The following is a 27,210-nucleotide window of genomic DNA, read 5'->3' as shown; positions in this document are numbered from 1 at the left end:
AATACTACAGGCATTGAGGTAAAGTGTCCTTTTCACAAGATCACAAGATCTAGGAGCAGGAGTCAGCCCATTGGCCCATCGAGTCAAATCATGAGCTGATCCATCCTCCCACTCAGCCACTCCCTGTAACCCTTGATGCACTGACTAATCAAATACCTGTCAATCTCTGCCTTAAATACACCCAATGATCTCGCTTCCACAGCTGCCTGTGGCAACACATTCCACAGACTGATGAGCCCCCGACTAAAGAATTTTTCTGCATTGCTTTTTTAAAATTGCCACCCTTTTATCCTGAAATTATTACCTGCCCACCCATGGGAAACATTTTTTCCGCACCTACTTTGTTCAGACCTTTAAGCATTCAAAATGTCTCTATAAGGTCTCCCCTCATCCAACAAGTCCAGTCCAAGTGCCAACAATTGTTCCTCAGATACTAACCCTTTCATTCCTCGTATCATTCTAGTAAATCTTCTCTGAACCCTTTCTAATGGCAGCATGTCTTTTCTCAGATAAAGTGCCCGACTATACACCGTTCTCCAAGTGAGGTCCCAGCAGTGATCTACAGAGTCTCAACATCACATCACTGCCCTTCCATGCAGATCCTCTAGAAATGAATGCAAATATTGCAATCACCTTCTTCAGCACCTGGAGGTTAACCTTAGGGGATCCTGCACGATGACTCCCAAGTCCCTTTGCACCTCGGAAGTTTATATTTTCTCCCAATCTCAAAAATCGTCTGCCCGTTTATTTCTTTTACTGAAGTCCATGACCAAACACTTTCCAACATGGAATTTCATCTGCCTCATTCTCCTAATCTATCCAAGTCTCTCTGCAGCCTTTCTGTATCCTCAGCACCGTTGAGAACCTACTCACCTACAGCATCTCAGTGCGGTATAGAAATTGTCTCAGATTGGACGGTGAAGCACTCCAGCGGGTGGTGAGAACTGCCCAGCGGATTATCGGCACCCAATTGCCCACTGTTGAGAACATCTATCAGGAACGCTGTCTGTACAGGGCAAAGATCATCATCAAGGATGTATCTCACCCAAACTATGGTCTTTTAACTATTCTCCCATCCAGTAGATGCTACAGGAGCCTCTGCTCCTGAACTAGCCGGCTCAGGAAAAGCTTTTTCCCCTGAGGCTGTGACCCTGTTGACCCTTAAATCCCAGTGCTGAGCAGTATTGGACCCATATTGTACTGTCAGGACTTTTAGAATTGTTAGTTTGCTGGAGCGGTGACTTTTATTCACAGTTCCTTGTAAATAGCACGATTCTCTGTTCCTCTCGTTAGATACCAATTGTATTTCATTGGCTTTGTATCTGTACTTGTTGCAATGACAATAAAGTTGAATCTAATCTCTTTTTTAACTTTTACTTTTACTTTATCCACACTCTTCCTTTTTACTTCATCCACCCCGCTCAAATCTGTTAAACGCAACCCCCTACTATTTAGTTTAAAGCCCTGTTCGCAGTCCGAGTTATGCAATTTGCCAGGATTCACATCCCATCACGGTTCAAATGGAGCCCATTCCCTGTGAACTGTTCCTTCCCAATATTGCTGCCAATTTTCCATGAATTGGAACCCATGTCTCCCTCACCAACCCTTGAGCCACACATTTAACTCTTTAATCTCAGGTAGTAATCCAGAGATTTTTGATTCTCCTTTTTGATTTAGTTCCTGAGCTCCTCAAATTGCCTTAGTAGAGCCTCTTTCCTGGTTCTACCAATGCTTCTAGTCCCCAGCTTTTTAGTCAGGTACCTGACAAAGTGCCCAGGCCTGAAATATTGGTTGTATTGCACTGCAACCCCAGCCTCTGCAATCTCTCCTGTTAAACCCCCCTCTCCTGTTAAATCCCTTCACTTCTGATGGATACTGTATGACCTGCTGTTTCTCCAGCACGTCTTATGTTGCACATGGTTCCCCGAACACTTCTTCCAGTTCAATGAAAAGCTGATGTTTTATCTGCACCAACTGAGCAGGAACAGGAGAGGGCGACACAGGTTTAAAATCCTGATCCACTGGAGAGGACTTTGTGTGCATGTGTGTGTGTGTGTGTGTGTGTGTGTGTGTGTGTGTGTGTGTGTGTGTGTGTGTGTGTGTGTGTGTGTGTGTGTGTGTGTGTGCATGCGTGCGTGTGTGCGTGCATGCGTGTGTGTGTGTGTGTGTTTATGTGTATGTATGTGTTTGTGAGTGTGTGTGGGTATGTTTGTGGGTGTGCGCGCGCGTGTATACACATACACACACATATACACACAAAAGACACACAAACACACACACACACACATACACACACATGCACCCACACACACACACACACACACACACACACACACACACACACACACACACACACACACACACACACACACACACACACACACACACACCTATTTAGATTTCAGATTTACTGTCGAGTATATGCATGACATCACATACATCCTGAGATTCCTTTTCCTGCAGGCAGAATTACCACCAATTGGTAGTGCAAAAATAAACTCTACACAGTGTAAACAGATAAAGAACTATAAACAGATAATGAATGCAATCAAACTGACTGGAATACAGAGAGAATAAAAAAAAACAATAAAATGCACAAGAGTCCCTTAAATGAGTCCCTGATTGAGTTTGTCATTGAGGAATCTGATGGTGGATGGGTAGTGGATTTTTCTGAACCCGGAGGGGCAGGTCTTGTGGCACCAATACCTCTTTCCTGATGGCAGCAGCGAGAATGTGAGCCAGGTGGTGAGGGTCTTTGATGATTGTTGCTGCTCTCCGACGGCAGCGTTCCCTGTAGATGTTCTCGATAGTGGTAACAGTGAGAAGGGGGCATGGGTGATGGGGGCCCTTGAGGATAGAGGCTGCTTTCTTGAGACACAGTCTCTTGTAGATGTCCTTGATGGAGTGAAGACTGGTGCCCCTGATGGTACTGGCTGAGTTCACTACCCTCTGAGGTCTATTTCTTGTTCTGTGCATTGGTACTTCCATTCCAGACCGCGATGCAACTAGCCAGAATGCTCTCCGTGGTACACCTGTAGAGATCAGCAAGAAATTTGCAAATGAACATAAATAATTTGAAATTATAATGAATGTGGTCAATTATGTCATAGATTGAACAATGAGAGTAAATGAGGGAATGAATGAATGTAACATTGTGATGTTAGTGCATTGTGTTCTGGCGAAGAATTATGTTTACAGAATGTTACAATTATGGCAATTAATTCATACACAAAAGTGCCAGAGAAATTCAACAGCCTTCAGAAGTCAAAGGTAACCAACATTTCGGGTCTGGGCCCTTCATCAATGTATTGTACTTGACCCCAGTAGATTAGATTTTCTTGTTTAATGTAATTAATTCAAATAGTGGTTCCATACATAGTGTTTCCTGAGGTAGCAGTAGTTTATTTATGTAACGCATTTAACACAACACATGTTGATCCAAACGCTTAACATTCAAGTAGGAATAAATTGGTTACTATCTAAATAACGACAGGCAGCCAAAATACACCGGCATGGCCATCATTTTAAAGAGATTATCCCACTTAGAACATTAATTATTTAAACCCTAAGCCGTTCCTCCCAATTTGAAATGATCAACAGTGCCAGAAACACCAGACTTCAACGAACAAGCGGTGAAAACGAATATGCCCGGTCGCAATTCCCTTTGGATGTTACAAAAGGTCCAAGAGCAGCCATCTTATGGCTGGTTTCCCGGCATCGGCCGGACTTGGACGTTACCGTCTGCCAGCAACCGTCAGTTTCTCGAGGCGGTAGAGCAACAGTTCATCTCAAAGCACCCCCCCCACACAACCTACGATGATCTGAACGCCTTGAGGCCTCAACATTGACCACGTCCAACACATCCTTCGGGATTTCTCGGGGCTAACACTGCTCCACCCCTCTGGTTGTATTGGGACCCCACCCCCTTCTCCGCCACGTCGCACCATTTCCACGACCATCGAAACAGGCGCCACTGGAAAGCTGAGGCCACTTTGCCACACTGCCCTGCAGTTGGTCTCTTCAGTAGGGCCTCACTCCACGACTGTCGAGCTGCTAAACCTTGTGGCTTTGCCCCAGCGACCCGCTCATTGTTTGGCGACAAGAGGTTGCAGTTCCAGACTCACTGTAAACTCTTGTTGAATCTGGGTTTGTGTTCAATATATCTACTTGTTAGTTACAGCTGTCCTGGGATTTGGGGTGGCTGCTGCTGTGACCGCAGCCGTGTCGCCATCTTGAAGTGTTATTACACATTGGGGGGAGGGGGGGCACTAGAATTAGGAGAAATAAGGTAATGATAGAATGAATAAAATCAGGTAATTGTGCTCTGCAATAGGGAAATTATAATTAAAATAAAAAAAATTTAAATTTAGACATACAGCACGGTAACAGGCCATTTCAGCCCACTAGCCCATGCCATCCAATTTACATCCAATTAACCTAGAGCCCCTGGTACGTTTCGAACAGTGGGAGGAAACCTGAACCCTCGGGGAAAACCCACACAGGCACAGGGAGAAAGTATAGAGAGTGTGGGATTCAAACCCCTGGTCGTGATCGCTGGCGCTTTGCGTTAACCACTAGGCCAACCGTGCCACCCAAAACATTTATCAATCTTGTGTTATCTGGAGTCAGCTATTCCCTGCTGCAAAACCTTCATTTTTCTCAGTTCCATATACCTATTTAATAGCCTCTTAAAAGATCCTATTGTCCCAGCCTCCTGCTGCCAGCAGCACATCCATGCATCTACCCCTCTCTGTGTGAAGAACTTATCTCTTACACCCTGCCTGTACCTACTTCCAAGCACTGTATTTTCCTTCAGATTATGGATTATGAAAAAAAAGAAAACATATATATATAGAAAAAATATATAATAAAAAAAAGTTTTTTTTAAAAGAAAAAAAAATGATTAATTCAAACTTATTTAAATTGTATATAATCAATGAATGGGATCCACTTTAACTCAGAAAAAGACATCTTATCTTGTACAGAAAAAGATATTCTTTCCATAACCAAACAAAACTTCATCTCTGAATCTTTTTTGGCTTGGCTTCGCGGACGAAGATTTATGGAGGGGTATGTCCACGTCAGCTGCAGGCTCGTTTGTGGCTGACAAATCCGATGCGGGACAGGCAGACGCGGTTGCAGGGGAAAATTGGTTGGTTGGGGTTGGGTTTTTCCTCCTTTGCCTTTTGTCAGTGAGGTGGGCTCTGCGGTCTTCTTCAAAGGAGGTTGCTGCCCGCCGAACTGTGAGGTGCCAAGATGCACGGTTTGAGGCGATATCAGCCCACTGGCTGAATACCACCTATCTAAAGACAATACATTTCTATTCTTCCAAGTAATCGCTATACATTCATTATAGATCATACAATTAACATAACATAACATAACAATTTACAGCACGGAAACAGGCCATTAGGCCCTTCTAGTCCGCACCGAACCAAACACCCCTCTCTAGTCCCACCTCCCTGCACAATGCCCATAACCCTCCATCTTCTTCTCATCCATATACCTGTCCAACCTTTTCTTAAATAATACAATTGACTCCGCCGCCACTATTTCTCCCGGAAGCTCATTCCACACAGCTACCACTCTCTGAGTAAAGAAGTTCCCCCTCATGTTACCTCTAAACCTCTGCCCCTTAATTCTTAACTCATGTCCTCTTGTTTTAATCTTTCCTCCTCTTAACGGAAATAGTCTATCCACATCCACTCTGTCTATCCCTTTCATAATCTATGTTACTATCTATCTTTCAACTTAAGTAGTCTTCCTCCATTTTTCTCCTTGTCTTGCAATTGAAATGGTAAATTCTTATGTACCAAAACCGCAACTCCTTTTGCCTTTGAATTAAATGAAGAATAGAAGACTTGTCCAACCCAGTCCCGCTTAAGTTTCAAATGTTCTTTATCTGTCAAATGAGTTTCCTGTAAAAAGGCCACATCTACTTTAAATTTTTTTAAATAAGCAAGTACTTTCTTACGCTTTATAGGATTATTCAAACCCTGAACATTAAGAGAAGCAAATTTAAATTTCGACATGTCTTACAACAGTTAGAAAAAAAAACCCAACTCTTACCCCCTTACCCTCTCTTAATACAATTTTAAAAAAAGAAAAAAAAGAAAGAGAGAAAAAAAAGGAAAAAAATATTTTTTTAATTATTTAAACAAAAAAAACCCCTTCACTCTTTAATCTAATAATACAAAAAAAAAGAAAAAAAACGGGTAGGAGGTTAAAAATACCCCCTCCCGTCTAAACCACGCAATGCGGTAACTCCCAAAAAAAATGGGTGTGAGATAACTCACACGTAGCAGATGACTTTCAGAAAATAGTGCCTATCCAGTTCTCTCCCCCAACTCTCACTTCATCTTAAACTAACATCATCATTATTTAATATCTCTTTTTTTTTGAAAAAAAGCATTAGAAAATAAAAAGGACAACTCTTCTTTTAATCAGCTCCAACTGCCGAGTCACCATTACGACCATTCCTTCTTGGAGCACGGCTCTTTTCTTCCATCTCTTGTCTCCTTGGAGATCGCGGCGGACTATATCTCTGTTGAAACTGAGTGATTGGCAGCTCTTGAGCAAATGCTATAGCTTCCTTTGGATAATCAAAGAACTTTGATTGGTAACCATCTTGAAAAACAGCTGGATATCTAAAGGTTGCCTTATAACCTTTCTTCCACAACAACTCTTTAGCAGGGTTGAATTCCCGTCGTTGGAACATAACCTCTTGACTCAAATCCGCATAGAAGAAAACTCGATTATTTTGAATCATCAAGGGTGATTTTCTCTGTTGTGCATTTCTAATAGCCACTCGTAAAATTATTTCTCTGTCATAATAATTCAAGCAACGAATCAAAACAGGTCTTGGACTTTGACCTGAAATAGGTCTTCTACGCAAAGCTCTGTGAGCACGTTCCTGTATTATACCTTCCGGGAAATGTTCTTGACCCAGCACCTGCAGAATCCATTCAGTAAAAATTTTCTTGGGTCTGGTCCCTCCATACCTTCCGGCACACCAATAATCTTTATATTGTTCGGTCTGGATTGGTTTTCCAAATAATCAATCTTTTTCACCAAATTTTTATTTTGAGTTTGTAAGTCTTCAACCATTTTGGTCACATCAAGAACTTGATCCCGTATTTCGTCTATATCTTCTTCACACGAATTAAATTTATCTCTCACTTCAAGTTTAAAAGCTCCAAACTCAACCATCTGTTGAGAATGTATTTTCACCAGGGTATTAAACCTAGTACTAAGTTCAGTCATAATCTTGAATAATCCCTGCATTGTATAAGATAATTTAGATTCAAGATTCACAAGAATCTTTTCAATTGGAAGAGATTTTGGCTCAACAGATTCCTGCTTCTTCTGCATAACCAAAGGATCTTCTGTTCCTTCCTTCATTCTGGTTGCCTTCCTTGTAGTATGACTGTGTGTGGAAACCCCAGCCACAGCCTCTCCAGCAGTGACTGGAGGATGCTGGCCGGGGTTTTCCCCAGTCCATAATGTATTAAGTTCTCCCAGTACATCAAGTTGTATAGGTTCTTCTATCTCAAGAGGTGCAGCTTGCAGTGCCACCACTACAGTTGACAAATGCCTTTCCCCAGTCGGTGTTTCAGCTGGTAATACTTCAGCTGATGATACTACAAGCGGTTCATTCATAACATTGCCGTCAAATGCTACTGCGCATGTGCGAACCTGAGTAACTCTTTGTTCTAAAGGTTGTTTGGCACCCTCTTTAGGGGGCTCTACCGATGTAACATAGAGCTCTGCATCCGAACACTGTACCTCTCTCCTGGGATCCATTTCACGCTGAGTCCCGGTGTCTTTTCTACAGGTAGGCTCCAAAACTTGAACTTTTGGAAAATGTAGTTTTTTGATGATCTGTTGTCGTTTTTTTTTGCTCTTTTTCACCAGTTGTACCATCAGAAGTTAAATTAACAGCACTGAAGTTATCTAAACTTTTAAAGAATTTTAACAGGCATTTCTAGACAAAACAATAAGATAGAGTCAGGAGAGGACTGGAAGGCATGTCTGATCCTTACGCCATCTTGCCATGCCCTTTCTTTTTTAGTTTTTTTTATTATTAGTTGTTTTTATTTTCGTTTAAGTTCTTTTTGTTTTTGTTTTATCATATATATTCTTATATAATAAAATTTTTTTGGATTAATAATTAATACTTAATTAATATAATTTTTGTTTTTTTATATATATCGATCTTTTTTTTAAGATATATATTTTTAATTTTTTTTATTATACTAATAGTATTAATTCTTCACTCTTTATCGTGGGGGTGGGGGGGGGTTTAGGGGTTAAAAATAGTATTTTTTTTAGTCTTAGTTTTTAGTTGTTAGGGGGAGATGCCAAGATTGGTATTGTATTAACTATGTTACTTTGTACTTGTATTACTTTATTTTGTATTTTTTCTGTACATGAATTACTTACTTTCTTCATATGTTAAAATTAATAAATAAAGTTTCAAAAAAAATGATTATGGATTATGAGAAAATTTTCCCCCTGGGGTGCGATGGTACGCCACGTTTCCAGAAAGCAAAAGTCACTCCTTTATCCTGAGTGATTCCACATTGTCTGCACATCCTCGTACCTGGACTTTCAGAGAAATCCACGTGGATGATGTCATCTCTCTGCGATCACCCTGATCTTATTGTCACTGAGGTGAACAACAGGTTGGGTGACCTCGCAGGAATCTGGTACGGTTTCAAGTCAAGTTTATTGTCATCTGATTGCACAAGTACAACCGGACGAATCAGCATTTTCTAGTCCTCGGTTCAAAACATGCAGACACACAACCAAACATAACACACGTATGGACAAGCAATACACACACAGGACAAGTATTCATATTTACAAATAAATAAGTAGACATTTTGTTTCGTGAATACGAGAGCCTTGGAGGATCAATGTGAGCAGTTCCATTGGTCTTTCATCATTCACACTGCTTGGTGGGGCTGGCTCTGATCCTCCTTTATCTCTTCTCCGATGGGAGCAGCTGAAAGATGCTGTGTGCGGGGGTGATAGGGGTCCTCAATGATTTTTGCACGCCCTCTTCAGTCAACATCCCGGTAGATCACATTGATGGGGGAGGGGGGCTGGGGGGAGGGAGACTCCAGTGATCCCCTCTGCCCCTCTTCTGGTCATATGAACATCTTCAGAAAAGAATTTGGTTTGTCAGGGATGCATCTTTTTAGATTTCTTCAAGTAAAAGAAAAAAGGTAAAGGTTCCATGATTGTCATGCAATACTATGTTGAGAATGCAACATACATGAAACTCTTTAATTTTTGTCTACCGTAAGGCAGAGAGAGTCCTCACTTTGTCCACAGCCCCTCTCAGAAACCCTCAGTACCTGGTGTTCCTGGGTCACCCCTCCACAGGGCCAGACCTGTTCCTCTTTGGCTATTAGCTCTCTGCCTAATGCAGTGTTACTTAAAGACATATGCAGACTGGGGGCAGATATGTAAAAAAACCCAATCTGCACGAGAAAAGGTGTTCATGCTGACAATGGAGGGAGTGAGAAAGAAGAACCTGAGCGCTCACTTATATAGACGGCTTCAAGATAACGTCACAAGAAACACCATGGAAATTAAAGAGAAATGGGAATCAGAAATGAATATTTGTATTACAGATGAAATGTGGGGAAAGTCACCCCTTGGTGGTCACCAGTTAACAAGCAGCCCTACCTGGAGGGAGTTTGAATAGAAAATTAAGTTGAGAGTATTGAAGACTGTCGGTGAGATACAGTAGTACCTCAGAATTTTTGCTGGGGGAATGGGGGAAGATTAGCAACCAGTCTGAGGGACTGTCCCAAATTATATCAATATTGGAGAGATCTTCAGGTGGAAATTAAACAAATCATGGGGGGGTAGATCTACCTTGGGACCCCGCATATTTTATATTGGGAGTGACTCCAGAAACCAGGCATGGTAACTTGGAGAGCTGCTGACGCTCGCTAAGGAGATGATGACTGTATTATGGACAAAAACAATGGAGGGGAAGATTAAAAAGTGTATATCTGATGGAAAGCAGAACAGCTAAACTCCAACTAAGGATTGATGATTTAAACATCAAGTGGCCACCGGAATACTACATTTACCGAGTCAGATTAGGGATATAACCTCCCCGTAATCTCAGTGACGGAAAGGAGTTTGACTGGTGCACTCAACATGTAATTGGAGTCAAATGATGACACAGTGATCAATTCAATAAAATTCAATAAAATTTGCTCTGACCCTCTTATTTAAGCTTGGAAGTGTCACAATGGGCATATGAAGAAGTGTATGGTTAAATCGAGAGGTGACTGTATATAATGAAAACAAAGCAAAAGTATTACAAACTGGGAGAAAAACACATAAAATATTAGCCTGGCAACTTAAAACAGAACAAGCCAAAAGAACTGTACTGGCATCAAGGAAAAAGGACAAATAAATTACATATAACCCAACTGAGATTAATGAAAACTTTAAGGAATTTTATGAACAATTATACCAAACTGAGAATGAGGGGAAAGATGATAAAATAGAGGAAAATTGAACTAAAATTTTTATCAAGATGGATCTTGGTTTTGATGTGCCTGTGGTTTCGGAGCTAATGCTCTGTGTGCGCTTTCTATTTCCATTTCTTCCTGCATTTCTGTCATTCCTTGGACCTTCGGGATCCATCCTTTTATAAATTCCTTCATGTCTGTGCCAGCTTCACCCTCCTTCAGGACCACTATTCTTATGTTGTTTCGCATACTATAAGTTTCTAACGTAACAATTTTCTGAGATAATAACTCTTGTGTCCCTTTAATTTTTTGTCACTTTCTTCCAATTTTTCTCTTAAATAATTTACTTCCATTTCTACAGCCGTTTCCCAATCTTCCACATTCTCTATTCTTTTCCCTATTTCTGTCATGACCAGCTCTAAACTTTGCATTTTATCTTCTGCTCTTTTCATTTTCCTTTTAATTGCACTAAATTCTAATGCTAACCATTCTTTTAGTGATCTCATTTGTTCTTCAAAAAAGACTTTATCTATATTCTGTCCATCAGTTTTACCTTCTATTTCGCTGTGAAGATCTTGGTCTTCTTCTTCCTCTTCTTCTGTGTCTGTATCTGTGTTTGTGTCTTCTTCTCTTCTTTGTGTCTGCGTCTTTTCTTTTTCCTGATGAGCTGTTTGTATCTCTTTGTCGGGCCTCCTCTTGCTGGGCCTCTTGCTGCTGGTCCTCCCCTCCTAGGCTGCTCATCTGTCAGGCCTCCTGTTGTTGATCCGCTTGCCGGTCCCCCCTCCATCTTTCTCCCTTGTCTCTTTCCTCGCTCCCTCCTCATCTTCCAGCTAAGCACCCTAGTGTCGGGCGTCCCTCAGCTGTTCGTGCTGTGGCTGCCCGCTCCTCTGTTGAGGCCCTCTCCCATCGGTGTCCTCTTTCTCCTTTGATTGCGCACTGCGCACTTTTGTTTGTCTCTGAGAGCCATTTTTGAAGTCCACCGGCTGGGAGGTTGCGACTCAGCAGGGCAGGCACAGACCTTGAAGGTCGGGTGCTCCTTGCTACCACAGCTCCCTGTTCCTTCATGCAGGTAAGGCCTTCTTCTTTCTTCTCCGTCAACTTTTCTACTATTTTTTTCGGTTGTTTTTACTTTCTCCTTCTTGGGTGCCATCCTCTTTCTCTTCTCTGTTACTTTATCTTCTATTTCTTATATTTTATTTTTGTTGTGTTTTGTCTTTTCCTAACTTTTTTTGTATTTTTATGGAGAGGGCTGGTTTTCCTGACTGGCCACTACTCCATCACGTGACTCTCCCCAGGCAATGAAATCTCGAAGCATAAGGGCCTGTTCTCACCTAACTGAAACAAAAAGTTACTTATTTTGGACCAACTATGATGAATGTTAGTAAAAGGTGACGCGAGCTGTGGAACTTGCAGAGAAAAATAAAGGAAAATCACAACACTGGAGAAACTCCGCAGGTCAAATAGTGTAGTTTTTACAGATAAAGATACAGAACCAATGTTTTGGGCTTGAACCCTTCATCAAAATGTAGGCTGGTGCCTGAAGAAAATGGTAGTGGGGGGAAGGGGCTGGGGAGGAGGACAGTCCCAAAGGCAGGAGGTAATAGCTAGATTAAGGAGGGAGGGGACACCAGCAAACAGTGGTGGGGGTAGGGAATGACTCTGTGAATGGAGAGGGACGGGATGGAGAGCTAGAGAAAAGAAGGTAGATGGATGGGGAATGGTGGGGGGGGGGGTGGTAGGCTAGCAGAAACTGGAAAAGTCAGTGTTAATGCCATCGGGCTGGAGAGTGTCCAGACAGAAAATGAAGTGTTGTTCCTCCAATTTACAGGGGGCCTTGGTTTGACAGTACATGAGGCCATGGACAGACACATCAGTGCAGGAGTGGGGTGTAGAATTGAAATGGTTTTCCTCTGGGAGATCCCCGTCATTCAAGCTGCCATATAAAATGGGGTCAACCGGTCAGCGTGGTCCAAGGGTCTCTGACCTACCTTAAAGGTAGTCAGGGAACCCAGTTAAACTTACCCAGGTCGCATCAACTGGCAGCTTGAAAATGAAAAATGGCCGACCTGGTTGTTCCGGTGACGTCAGTGCCTGTGTGTGTGCGTCATCGGGCCGCATCTCCTGAAATGTGCGGTGCTTACATCCTGCCGCTCCTCCAATGGCCACAGCCTTCACCTGACGGTGGTGGTCACAACAGTTGCTTGCTGGATGGCAGCACGACAGGGTTGCTTAGCCAGCATCTGAAGATCGTTCCCGGTGAGTGCGTGGCGTGTCATTCAACAGGTTGACGATTTAATGGGTCAATCCCCCTGCAGCTTAAAAGGTGCTGGCAGCACCTTCGCCCCAGTAATCGCACCCGGGTCCCAGGAGAGTTACCCAGGTGCTTCAGCCTACAAATGCAGAGAGTGAAGGTGCTCAGGGAAGTGATCTCCCAGTTTGCTTGTGGAGAGGCAGAGTGTAATCTCTGTGCGAAACATGGTGCTAAATCAAACTGTACTCTTCTACTGCACCTGATCCTTATCCCTCCCTTCACTGTGCCCATCGAGAAACTGCTCCAACCCAAATATTATGTCTTCTTCTACTGTTACCCCTGGCGGCCTGTTCCACGCACCCACCAAAAAGTAACTCGCCCCACACATCTCTCTTAAATCTCCCCTTCTCATATTTGACATTTCTCCCCTGGGAGAAAGATTCTGTCTGTCCATCCTACGTACACCCCTTTCAACATTTTATAAACATCTATCAGGTTTCCCCTCAGCCTCCAAGAGTTTCTGGAAAATTCCCCACCCCACCTCTCACTGGACAGCTGCCATGGTAAACCTGAACCAAGAAAATAAACAGGCTTCACCATCTCTTCCCTCAGGACAACACCCTGAGTTGCTCAACCTCAGAGCCCCACGTCAGAGATGTGGGCATGGTTGAAACTGCAGATGCTCTCCCAGTAAACCTGATTAATGGAACTTGGCGGCGAATGCAGAGGAAATAGCAACAGTTCAGCCAGTGAGAAGCACAACCAATAAATATTTTTCATTGTGCTTTGTGCTTTTTTAAGCAAACAACCCCATTCTCCTGCCTTCTCCTTGTAATTTTTGATGCCCTTCCTCATCAAGAACTTATCTACCTCCCTAATTGTCCTCCACAGCCATCCACAGTAAGGAATTCCACAGATTCACCTCTCTCAGGGTAAAAAAAAAACCTCTCCTCATCCCTGTTCCAAATGGACATTTTTGTATTCTGAGGCTGTGCCCTCTGGTACCAGTCCCCATCACCACAGGAAACATCCTCCCCGCGTCCACTCTGTCCAGACCTTCCACTACACAACAGGCTTCGACGAGTTCCCCTCTCATTCTTCTAAACTCTAGCAACAACACTTCTCATGTGATGCCTAGTGTATGGGGCAGGAATTCTTCTACGAGCAGTCTAACAAGTTATCTCCAGCATTCATGTGGCCATGAGAAAAGTCCAATTTACAGGGTTACAATGAAAAGGGAAGGTGAATTAGCTCCAAGCAGCAGGTTATGGGGCTCATTCAGGGCTTATCTAGGGTATGGCAGGCATGGCACGTGCTCAAGGTGCCACATGAAGGCTGAGGCACTTGAAGTAGCCCCCCCACTCCCAAAGACATACAAGGAGCACACACCTGTTTCTTCCATGCTCAGTACACTTGACCTCATTCCTTGTCCTAGAGTTATATTTCAATTATACAACATCAAATAAAACATGGTGGCCGCCAGGGCCAGCTCTCATGAGACCTCCTTGTCGCCGTTTATTTTGATCCATTGGCCGCCCCTGCCTCAGGTGCTGTTCTGAGTAGATACGCCCTGTTCAGAAGCCTGCTGGCTGCAGGGAAGAAACTGTCTTTAAGCCTGTCCGTGGGCGTTTTCACCCTCTGTAGCCTGCTCCCTGATGGGAGGAAGGGGAGGGGAGCGTGTTTGGGGAGTGATGTGCCCTTGGGTGGGTCGGTTGCCTTTCCCAGGAAGGGGAGATGCTGACGGAGTCCATGGAGGGGAGGGAGCTGCGCTCACCACCTTCTCCCGATCTGGAGCAGGGCAGATCCCGTCCCGCGCTGGAATGTACCCAGCACGTCCGCCGTCAACATTGGATGGTGTGGGTATCGGGAAAGCCACCACTCACAAATCCTCTCCAGGGGCAGTGCCTTCCTTTGAAGATTGCCGGCAAACCACACATCCAATCCAAGTGACAACAGCTCCCTTGTGTAGCAGCACCAGATGAAAAATAAATGAAAATTCCAGGCTAAATATTAATTTAAAAGTGGGAGCTGGTTGTTTTTTTTGTAGGAAGCGCTGTTCACATACTCAGGAAAGTTAAGAAGTAATATCTGCTCCTTAGATCCTCTCATCAAGATAAGTAGAAGCACTTTGCATCTGCTCTTTCATTTGACGAATGTGACTGGCACTTTAGCCCCATACCCTTTCACCCTATCCAGGTGCATAAATCCTGCTTTTACTTGGCAGCTGAGCCTCTGTGGTCCTCTTGGAGAGAGACCTCCAAAGATTGCCACCCCTTAGGGTGAAGGAATGTCTTCTCAGCATTTTGCCAAAGAATCCTTAAGTGGGGAATGTGACCCTAGTTCTCGACATGCCCCCTCCCCTTCAGAAATGCCATCAATAAGACCATAAGAACTTAAGACATAGGAGTAGAAATTGGCTATTCAGCCCATTGAGTCTGTCCCGCCATTTAACCATGAGATGATCCATTTCTCCACCCAGCCCCACTGCCTGGCCAGCTCCCCATAACCTTTGAGGTCCTTGGCTCATTAAGAACCTATCAATCTCTGCCTTAAATACACCCAATGACCCGGTCCCCATAACCGCCTGTGGCAACAAATTCCACAGATTCACCACCCTCTGGCTGAAGAAATTCCTCCGTGTCTCTGTTGAAATGTCCAGCAAAGATCTGGACTCGCTGCAATTCGCCTCTCGTTGGCTCTCCACTCACCTTGAAAACAGCAACTCATACATACGGCTACTCTTCATCAACTACAGCTCGACCTTCAATACAATTATTTCCTCAGCGCTGGTCAAGAAGCTACAAACTCTAGGCCTCTGAACCCTACCACCCCCAGACCGGCAACTGGATCCTTGACTTTCTCATTGGAAGACCACAGTCTGTACGATTTGGAAACAACGTCTCCTCCTCACTGATCATCAACACAGGTGCACCCCAAGGATGCGTGCTTAGTCCACTGATCTACTCACTATACACCCATGACTGTGTGGCCAGGCACAATTCCAGTGCCATCTACATTTGCTGATGACACCACAGTTGTCAGCAGAATCACAAACGGCAATGAGAAAGTGTACAGAGGGAGATGGATCAGCTCGTTGAATGGTGTAATGACAACAACCTTGTGCCCAACAACAGCAAAATCAAGGAGATAATTGTGGACTTTAGGAGGAAGTCAGGGGATCACAGTCCAGTCCTCATCGAGGGTTCAGTAGAGGAGAGAGTCAAGAACCTCAAATTCCTGGTTGTCAACATCTCTGAGGATCTGTCCTGGAATCTCCACATCGATGCAGTCACAAAGAGGGTTGTTACCTTGGCCTGCGACATCTCAGGCACCAGACACCACCCCAACGAGGACATTTGCATGAAGTGGTGTCTTAAAAAAAAAACAGCCTCTATCCTCAAAGACCCCTCCACCATCAAGGTCAGGCCCTCTTCACTCTGCCACCATCGGGGAAAAGGTATAGGAGCCTAAAGACGAGCACTCAGCAGTACATGGAGAGTTTCTTCCCCGCTGCCATCGGATTCCTGAATGATCAATGAAGCAAAGACACGGCCTCACTTTTCGTGCACTATTATTTTTATTTTTTATAGTAATATTGTAAGATGGTTATTATATGGATGTTTGCCCTGTTGACGCTGCTGTAAAACACCAGATTTCATGACTTGTTCATGACAATAAATCCTGATTCTGAGTTGAATTCTGATTCTAAGCAGATGGCCTTCAATCCTGACATTGTGCCCTCTTTCCCTGGACTCTTCCACCATTGGAAATTACCTTTCTACATCTAATCTGCCCTCGCCTTTCAACATTCGAGATGTTTCAATGAGATTCCCCCTTATTCTCCAATGAATACAGGCCAAGAGCTGTCAAACGCTCCTCATCATCCTAGTGAGCCCCCTCTGAACCCTCCCCAATGTCAGCACATCCTTTCTTAAATAAACTGCTTGCAATCCTCCAAGTGAAGTCTCACCAGTGCCTTATAAACCCTCAACTTCACATCCCTGCTCTTATATTCTATTCCTCTTGAAATGAATGCCAGCATCACATTTGCCTTCTTCATCACGGCCTCAACCTGCAAGTTCACCTTCAGGCACGAGAACTCCCAGGTCTGTTTGCTTCTGGGTATTTTCAATTTTCTCCCCATTAAAAAAATATTCTGCCTGTTTATTTTCATGACTACACTTTTCCGACATTTGCCACTTCTCTGCCCATTCTCCTAATCTGTCAAAGTCCTTCTGCTGATAAAACAAAACAGCCGATGTAGCAAACCAAACACATGATGAAAATGCTCGGGCCGAAGGTCCTTGCAGATGCATAGGACCCTTTAAGAATGATACGCACTTCAGTGAGATCATTAATTTGTTTGATCAACTCTCCATATAACAAAACTTCTGCTGTCGTACACACCGATCCCATTTAACTTTTAAAAATTCAAAAACATGGTAGAAGCCAATTCTGGCCCATGAGTCAGTGCCGCCCAATTACACCCAATTCCAATCCCGTATGTTTTTGGAGGAAACTGGAGCATGTGGAGAAAAGTGACACAGACACGGGGAGAATGCTGTCCTTACAGACAGTGGTGGATTCAGTGATGTATTAACCGCCACACTAACCTATCCAAGCATGTCTAACTGAGGACAGGACACCCATAACACATGGGCATTCGATATAGAACATAGAATCAGGTATAAAACATAGAATCAGGTCCATCAAGTACATGCCGACTAGCAGGCTCTACTTCTGCGCTAACCTTATTATATTCTCAGCCCATTCTCATCAATCCCACCCCTCCCCCCCACCCCCCCATAGATTCTACCACTCACCTACACAATTAAAGGCAATTTATGTGGCCCAATTAGCCTCCAAATCCACAGCGACGTGGGAGGAACTGCGGCCGTAGGGGGAACGTGCAAACCCCAGGCAGGGCAGCACCGGAGGCCGGAATCGAATCTGGGTGGCTGCAGCTGCTCTACCAGCAGTACCACTGTGCACCCCCTCTTCACCCCAAGTTTTCTCTCCTCTCCTCCTATGGATTTCATACGTCCTCTCCTTACTCTGCCTGCCTTCATCTCTCTCTCTGCAGATTTTCTGCATCCACCAAGGTCTTTGTACCCAACACCCAGATCAGGGGTACTCAAAAAAGTGATGTGGGGGGGAGGGGTCTATACTGATGCTGGGGTTGGGGGGGGTGTGTGCCTCTTTCCAGGGGGAGTGGGGGGGAGGGAAACACAAAGAATGGTGTGGGAGAGGGGTCTATACAGCCTGGAGGAGAGCTGCTCACGGACAATTCCCTGTGGACTGCGGAGGCTGCGGACGCTGGAACTTGGAGCGAAAGGTGTCCCTGCTGGAGGAAATCAGCGGGCCGAGCAGAGTCCGTGGGGAGAAGGGATGGTTGATGTTTTGGGACACCGATCCAGGCCAGTCATCACCTTATCTCCTGAGGTAGGAACAGAGAGATTGTCTCGATAAAGGGTTTTGGCGGCAGTGCTAACGCAGTGGTTAGCGCGAAGCTGTTAGGGTGCCAATGACTCGGGTTCGAATCCTGTGCCGTCTGCAAGGTGTTTGAACATTCTCCCTGGGTCTGTGGGCGGGGTGGGGGGGGGGAGATTCCTCTGCATACTCTAGTTTCCACCCACATAGTGTGGCCCTTTTTAAATTTTAACATTTTGACGTACAGGCCCTTCCAGCCCATGCATACCCCAATTAACCTAAAAGGGTGGGAGGAAATCAGAGCACCCGGAGGAAACCCACGCAGACACGAGGAGAATGTGCAAACACCTTGCAGACAGCGCAGGATTCTAACCGGGGCATTGACACTGTGTTAGACTATCTAAACTGGTCTAAAGAGTAAAACACAAAAGCCTACAGACGCTCTGATTAAAGTTAAAAATACAACACAGGAAGAACCTCAGCAGGTCATCAAGATATGAGCAAACTGTTTTATTTTGATGAAGGGTTTGAGCCCGGTTTGTTGATGATGTATCTTTATCTATGCTCTATAAAGTACACTTGTTTGACCTGCTGTGTTTCTGCACAATTGTGTTCCAACCTATCCTACCAAAATAATCTATTTTTCTTCCATCCCTGTGCCTGTCGAAGAGTATTTTAAATGTCCCTATTGTACCAGCCTACACCACCCCCCTGGCAATGCATTCCAGGCAACCAGTACTCTGTGTCAACAACTTACCTCCAACATCTCCCCTCAACTTTTCTCCTCTTATTCAGATGTCCTCTGGAATTGGAAGGTCAGTTGGGTGTAATTGGGCAGCACCAGGTTGGTGGGCCGGAAGGGCCGGTTACCGTGCTGCATGTCTAAATTTTTAAAAAGTTAAAAATTAGATTAAAACCCAATGCGATGATTCTCTGCCCCAACTCCCACTCATAAGCCATCGGCCTGGAAGGAAACAACTCTGTGTACAGAGAGTCGCTGAACTGAATGACCTCAGGATCCACCAGGGGATCATTTGTAAACACTTCCTCACAAGTCCGAGGATAGAATGTTCCCAGTTTTTTGCCTCTTGGTTGTAAGCTCCCAACACGGTCACATTTCAAGGGCAAACCACGGGAGCATTTAGCAGTCAGGTCATGTTTACGTGGAGTTTAAGCGGATCGACGGAATGAGCGCCTCAGTGGTTTTTGTGGTCTAGAGATTAACATGAGCGGACTGCAGTGCACAGGAGCAATGAGCCTAGTTATTGTCACTTGGCAAAGCCCTGCGCTGTTTCTCTCCAATGTCACCTGATGCCTGTGATCCCATTCAACCCCAAAAGAGCCCTACATTCGAAGAATTTCACTCCAATTCCAGGGCACAGCCCAAATGGGTAACAATTTTTTTTTTAAAAAGGTTTGCTTCCTGAATTAAAATCAGGGATTATGATAGACAACTTCAAGCTGAACACAAAGGTCATTTTAGATTTTCTGCGTCACATAGGAAGTTGGAGAAACATTAAGTTGACTTTTAATAAATTGAGCACGTTAATGCTCAATTAATGCTGACACATTATGTTAGTTCAACTGACCTAAAAATGTTTTGTCACTGATTTCAGTGGACAACAAAAATTTTGTTTCCTGAACAGTTTTGAGTGTATTTTATGGATTTTGGGCTGTTCACAAAAATCACCTTAAAATTTTCCTATCATGTACCATTTTTTTCGATATAATCTATTTCTGTAATTTCCTGGCAAATTTTAATTCGACTTCAACCAGACAAAGCCATGAACTGCAGCAGGTCATTGAAAATTCATTTTCTGCATTCACCCTTGAACTTCTAAATGCTCCCGTGGTTTACCCTTCAAATGTGTTGGGAGCTTACAACTAAAAGGTGGAAAACTGAGAACATGGTGAAAGGTTTCACCAGGACACTGCAACTATGGAAAAGTGGTATCAGGAGGGCTGGAATCCATTGATGCCGGCCGACTATATGTTGGACACTGACATGAGAGGCATCAGATGCTGAGTACAAATGAAAATCAGTAGCAAAACATTTTTAGGCCAGTTGAACTAACACAAATGTGTCAGCGTCATTATACGATTAAATGTGCTAAATTCAATAAAGTTGATTTAACGTTTCTCCAACTTCCAACATGAGACTGAAAATCTGAAATTATCTTTGTTTTCAGCTTACAACCCCTGGTTTGATTTGAAGGGTGGGAGAAAACCAGAGCCCCCGGGGTAAATCCATGCAGACACAGGGAGAGGGCACATTGCAGGATAATCCCCATATTTTTTTTTCAGGAAGCAAACCTTTTGAAAAAGTTTGTTGTCCAATGTTCTTGCTTGTACTCAGCATCTGATGCCTCACATGTCAGTGTCCAACACTGATGGATTCCAGTTGCCCTGATACCACTTTTCCATGGTCGCAATGTCCTGCATATGAAAGTGTACAACATTGTTGTGGGTCACACACCCAACCCAAAGCCATGAAGAACCCATCAGAATCAGTGAAGTAACAGAGGTTGTCAACCTGTGTAAATAATTCTGTCACAGGCTCTGAAAGACAGACATTTTCATACCTGGTGACAGCAAACTCCATCCTTACAGTCTTGAACCAAATAGTTCTGCATTTGCTTTTGACAAACCTCAGTCCCTGACCTGGTCATTTAATTCTGGCTACATTATGAGATGATGTAGAAAAGGAGGAAAAACCCAACACCCAACCCCAACCAACCAATTTTCCCCTGCAACCGCTGCAACCGTGTCTGCCTGTCCCGCATCGGACTTGTCAGCCACAATCGAGCCTGCAGCTGACGTGGACTTTTACCCCCTCCATAAATCTTCGTCCGCGAAGCCAAGCCAAACAATGAGATGAGGATAACTTGGCATCAACATCTGGATCAGTGTCATTTTCCGCATCTGGATCGTTCATTGTGGCATCTTCACCTGCCTCATCTGGGCCCCATGTCTCTGGAACTGGTAAACTGTCATTATGTGCCACTGGTCTCATGGCTGAAGGCAGATTGGGGTATTCAATAGATTACTTTTAGCAGAGAAGCCAGATCCATCGGTCAGACAGAAGTAACAATCTGTCATGTGATCCTTCTGTCTGGCTACATTTGCCATTCTGGCAAATGGCATTGACTTCCAAGTACCTTTGAGGCAAGCTCTCAGGTTGACTGTACATGTTGCGCATAAATGTGAGGAACCCAGGGTATGTCTTGGCCACCAGAAGAGAAGCATGTACTCGCCACAAATGTAAACGAAGGTATCGCAGCTGGTGCAACATTGACGAGACATTTCTGCTGCATTGAATCCTCCTGAAGACAATCAATTCTATTGTTCACTACACTCGTGATGCTGTTGCCTGAAGAACATGCATCGATGTGTGTTCAATGTATATCAATGTAATGCACAACATTTGTATATGTGAGCAGCTTTTATAGCCTGTATGTGATCTGTGCTGTGCGGGGAGGGGTCTATCAGGGGTGGGGAGGGTTCCGTGCTACAGGGGAAGTGTCCATCTGGGGGTGGGGGGGGGAGGGTTCCATGCTGTGGGGGAGGGATCTATCGCAGAGTGTTTTGTGCTGTGGGGGAGGCGTCTATCCCAGGATGGTTCATGCTGTGGCGGAGGGGTCTATCCAGGTGGGTATGTGCTAATGGAAGGGGTCTATCCTGTGGGAGGTTTGGTCTTGCAGTGTGCAAAGGAGATAAAGATGTACCTCTGATGTTTTGGACCTGAGCTTTGCATCTCTGATCTCTCTCGATAACTCTGCACCTTTTAAAAATTAAATTTTTTAGACATACAGGAGTTGTAACAGACCATTTCGCCCCACGAGTCCATGCTGCCCAATTACACCTAATTAACGGAGAAAACCGGAGCCCCACACATACACGGGGAGAACGTACAAAATCCTTAAAAACAGCGTGGGGTTTGAGCCCCGGTCCTGATAGCTGGCGCTGAAACAGTGTTGCACAAACTGTTTCGCCAAATGTACTGCCTTCTCCTACGCTAGATTCTGTACGCTGTCTTACTAGTACTGTGCATGAAATATTCACTGGTCTGCTCACAAAACAACCACTAACTCTGCATGCTGGTGCTCGTGACAGTAAACGTGAACTCGAACACTCAGCCTTGACTGCGCTCTGCTGGAGTCCAAGGCGACACAGCCAGTCGTGGGTTAACAGGGACTGACAGGAAAGGAATTGGGACGTATCTGGTTGTCAGTGATGCCTGCCCTGCACCTGGGAGATGGAAGAGTAACTGCGCTGTCCACTAAACGAAGACAAGAAAATGTTGCTGACTGGAAACTTTTGCCTGTAACCACATCTGGGATGGGGCCAGTGTGGGATTCTGGGATGTGTATTTTAGGATGTGAGTGGGTGTAGATTGGTTTGTGTGAGGTTTGGAATGAGAGTACTGATTTATGCTGTGGCAGTTAAATATTAAATAAACAACCTTCATCCACCTACACAACAAATTAATTCAGCTCAGCGCATGAAGGGAAATTTAACCCAAGCTGACATTGTCCTCAACCGCTGGACAATCTATCGCACATTAGTGGTATTTTTGTTGAACTTGTGTTTTTCTCTCTCCTTCACCATTTTATTGCTATTTTCCCATTCAACGAACCCGACTAAAAGCAGCAAATGCTGTGGACACTCAGTAGGTCAGTCAGGGCTGGGGAGGGAGAAGCTGAGCTGACGTTTCGGGTCAACGTCCCTTTGTCACAACAGCCCTGGGCCTGGATCATTAACTGTTTCTGTGGCGTTTCCAGTGTCTGCCTGCTTAGAATTAATTTCCAATGACATAAGTCGCTGTTTCCCATATTATATCGCTGTTCTTCCTGAACAACTCAATGCCTCACTGTCAAGCAACATCACCAATAACAAGTGGAAATTAGTCAAACCCAAAGGTTGTTGTTCCATTATTTATGTTAACTAAATTTTGATCCATTTTGATGAGCTGAGGAAAAAAAAATCATTTCTACTTTGGTTGTACACAGTCACACATGCACTCTCAGGCCAGGGACATGGGTTAAATACTGAGTGAAGCTCCCTCTACACTGTCCTATCACACACTCATGGGGTCAGACACAGAGTGAAGTTCCCTCCACACCGTCCCATCACACACTCACGGGGTCAGACACAGAGTGAAATGCCCTCCACACTGTCTCATCACACAATCCCAGGTCAGACACAGAGTGAAACTCTCTCTACATTGTCCCATCACACAATTGCAGGATCAGACACAGAGTGAAGTTCCCTCCGCACCATCCCATCACACAATCCCAGGTCATACACAGAGTGAAACACCCTCTACACTGTCCCATCACACACTCCCATGGCAGGGTCATGGGTTAGATATAGAGTGAAGCCTCCTCCGCACTGTGCCATCATACACTCCCAGGGTCAAATACAGAGTGAAACTCCCTCCACACTGTCCAATTACACACTCCCAAGGCAGGGACAAGGTTAGATACAGAGTGAAGCTTCCTTCACACTGTCCCATCATACACTCCCAGGGTGAAATACAGAGTGAAACTCCCTCTACACTGTCCCATCACATACTCCCAGGGTCAGACACAGAGTGAAACTCCCTCCACATTGTCCTCTCACACACTCTTGGGGTCAAATACAGAGTGGAACTCACTCTACACTGTCCCATTGCACACTCCCAGGGCAGGGACAGGTTATATACAGAGTGAAGCTCCCTCCACACTGTCCTATCATACACTCCCAGGATGAAATAGAGAGTGAAACTCTCTCTACACTGTCCCATCACATACTCCCAGGGTCAGACACAGAGTAAAACTCCTTCCACACTGTCCTCTCACACACTCTTGGTGTCAAATACAGAGTGAAGCTCCCTCTACACGCTCCCATCACACGTCCTCAGGGCATGGACATGTTATATATAGAGTGAAGCTTCATCTACACTGTCCCATCACACACTTCCAGAGTAGGGACAGGTTATATACAGAGTGAAGCTCCCTCTACACTGTCCCATCACACACTCATGGGGTCAGAGACAGAGTGAATCTCCCTCCGTACCATCCCATCAAACACTCCCAGGGGAGGGACATGGGTTAGATACAGAGTGAAGCTTCCTCTACATTGTCCCTTAATCACTCATGGGGTCAGACTCAGAGTGAAACTCCCTCCACACTGTCCTCTCACACACTCTTGGGGTCAAATACAGAGTGAAAATCTATCTACACCATCCCATCACACACTCCCAGGGCAGGGACATGGGTTAGATACAGAGTGAAGAACCCTCTACACTGTCCCATTACACATTCCTAGGGCAGGGACAGCACGGGTTAGCTACAGAGTGAATCTCCCTCCGCATCGTCCCATCAAACATTCCCAGGGGAGGGACATGGGTTAGATACAGAGTGAAGCTTCCTCTACATTGTCCTTTACTCACTTATGGGGTCAGCCACAGAGTGAAACTCCCTCCACACTGTCCTCTCACACACTCTTGGTGTCAAATACAGAGTGAAACTCACTCTACACTGTCACATTGCACACTCCCAGGGCAGGGACAGGTTATATACTGAGTGAAGCTCCCTCTACACTGTCCCATCACACACTTCCAGGGCAGGGACAGGTTATATACAAAGTGAAGCTCCCTCTACACTGTCCCATCACACACTCACGGGGTCATTCAGAGAGTGAAGCTCCTTCCGCACTGTACCATCACACACTCCCAGGACAGGGATATGGGTTAGATACAGAGTGAAGCCTGCTCCACACTGTCCCTTCACACACTCACGGGGTCAGACACAGAGTGATGCTTCCTACACACTGTCCCATCACACTCTCCCAGGGTGAAATACAGAGTGAAAGTCCCTTTACACTGTCCCATCACACACTCCCAGGGTCATATACAGAGTGAAACTCCCTCCACACTGTCCTCTCACATACTCTTGGGGTCAAATACAGAGTGAAACTCTCTCTACATTGTCCCATCACACACTCCCAGGGCAGGGACATGGGTTAGATATAGAGTGCAGCTCCCTCTACCCTGTCCCATCACACATCCCCAGGGCGGGACAGGTTAGATACAGAGTGAAGCTCTCTCTCTACACTGTCCCATCACACATCCCCAGGGCAGGGACAGGTTAGATACAGAGTGAAGCTCCCTCTACACTCTGCCATCACACACTCATGGGATCAGATACAGAGTGAAGCTCTCTCTCTACACTGTCCCATCACACATCCCCAGGGCAGGGACAGGTTAGATGCAGAGTGAAGCTCCCTCTACACTGTCCCATCACACATCCCCAGGGCGGGACAGGTTAGATGCAGACTGAAGCTCCCTCTACACTACCCCATTGCATACTCCCAGGACAGGGACAGCATGGTTTAAACACAGTGTGAAGCTCTCTGCACTGTCCCACAAACATTCTCAGGACAGGGATAGCCTGCTCTCTTAGTAACCAGGGAGCAAAATACAAAGTAAAGGTCCCAGCACACTCTAACATTAAGGAATCCCTGAGCGAGTAAATCTCCCTCAATACTACTCCAAGAAACACTTCCAGAATAGATGTAAAGTGTGTTAGATACAGAATCAAAATATCATTACAAAATATGTCCAAATTTACTGTGGAATTAGGGGTTATATCACATGGTGTTTAATACGATTGTTTCTCCAGAGGCTGGTGGAGAAGATGTCCTCATTGGGACTCAATATCCCTCCCTGTAACTGGATCCTGGACTTCCTAACAGAACGACCACAGTCCGTCCCAGTCAGTAGCAGAACATTGAGCACCGTCGCACTGAACACTGGTGCACCTCAGGGCTGTGCACTCAGCCCAGCTCCTGTTCACACTACTGACCCATGTCTTCATCGCCAGATCCAATCCCAACAGTGGCATCAAGTTTGCAGATGACAAGACCTCCATTGGACTCCTCAGCAACAATGATGAGTCGCATTGGAGAGAAGAGGTGGACAATCTCATGAACTGATGCGAGAATCAATGTGGACAAGATCGTGGACTTCAGGAGGACCAGGAACGACCACCCTCCATTACACACCATCAACACTGGAGTGGAGAGCACCAAGTTCCTTGGAGTCCTCTTAAGTAGTGACCTATTGAGGACACTCAATATCTCCTCACTTCTCAGGAGGGTGCCACCACGACTGCACTTCCTGAGAAGACTGAAGCGGGCAAGGCTACCAGCCACCATCACCTTCTACAGGAGCTCTATCGAGAGCATCCTGGCCAGCTGCATCACAGTGTAGTACGGCTGCAGAAAAATGGATCAGAGATCAATTCACAGGACCATAAGAGTGGCAAAGAGGATCACTGGGGTCTCCCTGCCCACCAACTCCTCCCCCCACCCCAGATCATTGTCTGAAGAGAGCATGCAATATCATTGAGGACCCCTTCCACCCCGCACATAGCATCTTTCAGCTGCTCCTATCGGGGAAGAGATACAGGATCAGAGCCAGCACCACCAGGCTGAGGAACAGCTTCTTCCCACGGGCAGTGAGAATGTTGAACGACTGATGGATTGATCATACAAACCCTCTGAAACTCTACTATTTATTAAACAATAATTATTTAATCTTTATATGTGTCGTGCAAGAAATCGCTTGTAAATATGTGTGTGCATGTCAGGTGTATGTCAGTGTGTGTATGTTTGTTTTTACGTCTGTGTGTCTGTGTGTATGTCTGCGTGTAGGTCTGCGCATAGGTCTATGTGTCTGTGTGTATGACTGTGTGGAGTCTGTGTGTATATGTGTAGGTTGCAAGAAGATCTGTATATCGGTCTGCGTGTTTGTGTGTAGATCAGTGTGTCTGTGTATATGTCTGTGTGTATGTTTGCGTGTATGTGTAGAACAAAACAAAGGACTCTACATCACCTTTGTTGACCTCACCAAAGCCTTCGACACCGTGAGCAGGAAAGGGCTTTGGCAAATACTAGAGCGCATCGGATGTCCCCCAAAGTTCCTCAACATGATTATCCAACTGCACGAAAACCAACAAGGTCGGGTCAGATACAGCAATGAGCTCT

At 45.0% G+C, this 27,210-nt stretch overlaps 1 long non-coding RNA gene across 1 annotated transcript in view; it reads right to left on the bottom strand.

The window, feature by feature from the left end:
- Positions 1-2,393: 2,393 nt before the first annotated feature.
- The window catches only part of LOC138748183 (uncharacterized), a 401,110-nt gene continuing 376,293 nt past the window's right edge, over positions 2,394-27,210 (bottom strand). The window contains exons 2-3 of the long non-coding RNA XR_011347856.1: positions 18,938-19,062; positions 2,394-3,032 (exon numbers count right to left, since the gene is read on the bottom strand). This is a non-coding gene — a long non-coding RNA (uncharacterized lncRNA). The remainder of the gene's footprint in view (positions 3,033-18,937; positions 19,063-27,210) is intronic.

The sequence above is a fragment of the Narcine bancroftii genome, chromosome 13 (genome assembly GCF_036971445.1).
Source record: "Narcine bancroftii isolate sNarBan1 chromosome 13, sNarBan1.hap1, whole genome shotgun sequence".
In the NCBI taxonomy this organism is placed as follows: domain Eukaryota; kingdom Metazoa; phylum Chordata; class Chondrichthyes; order Torpediniformes; family Narcinidae; genus Narcine; species Narcine bancroftii.
The sequence above is the reverse complement of the archived record's forward strand: the minus strand, read 5'-3'. Positions and strand labels throughout refer to the sequence as shown.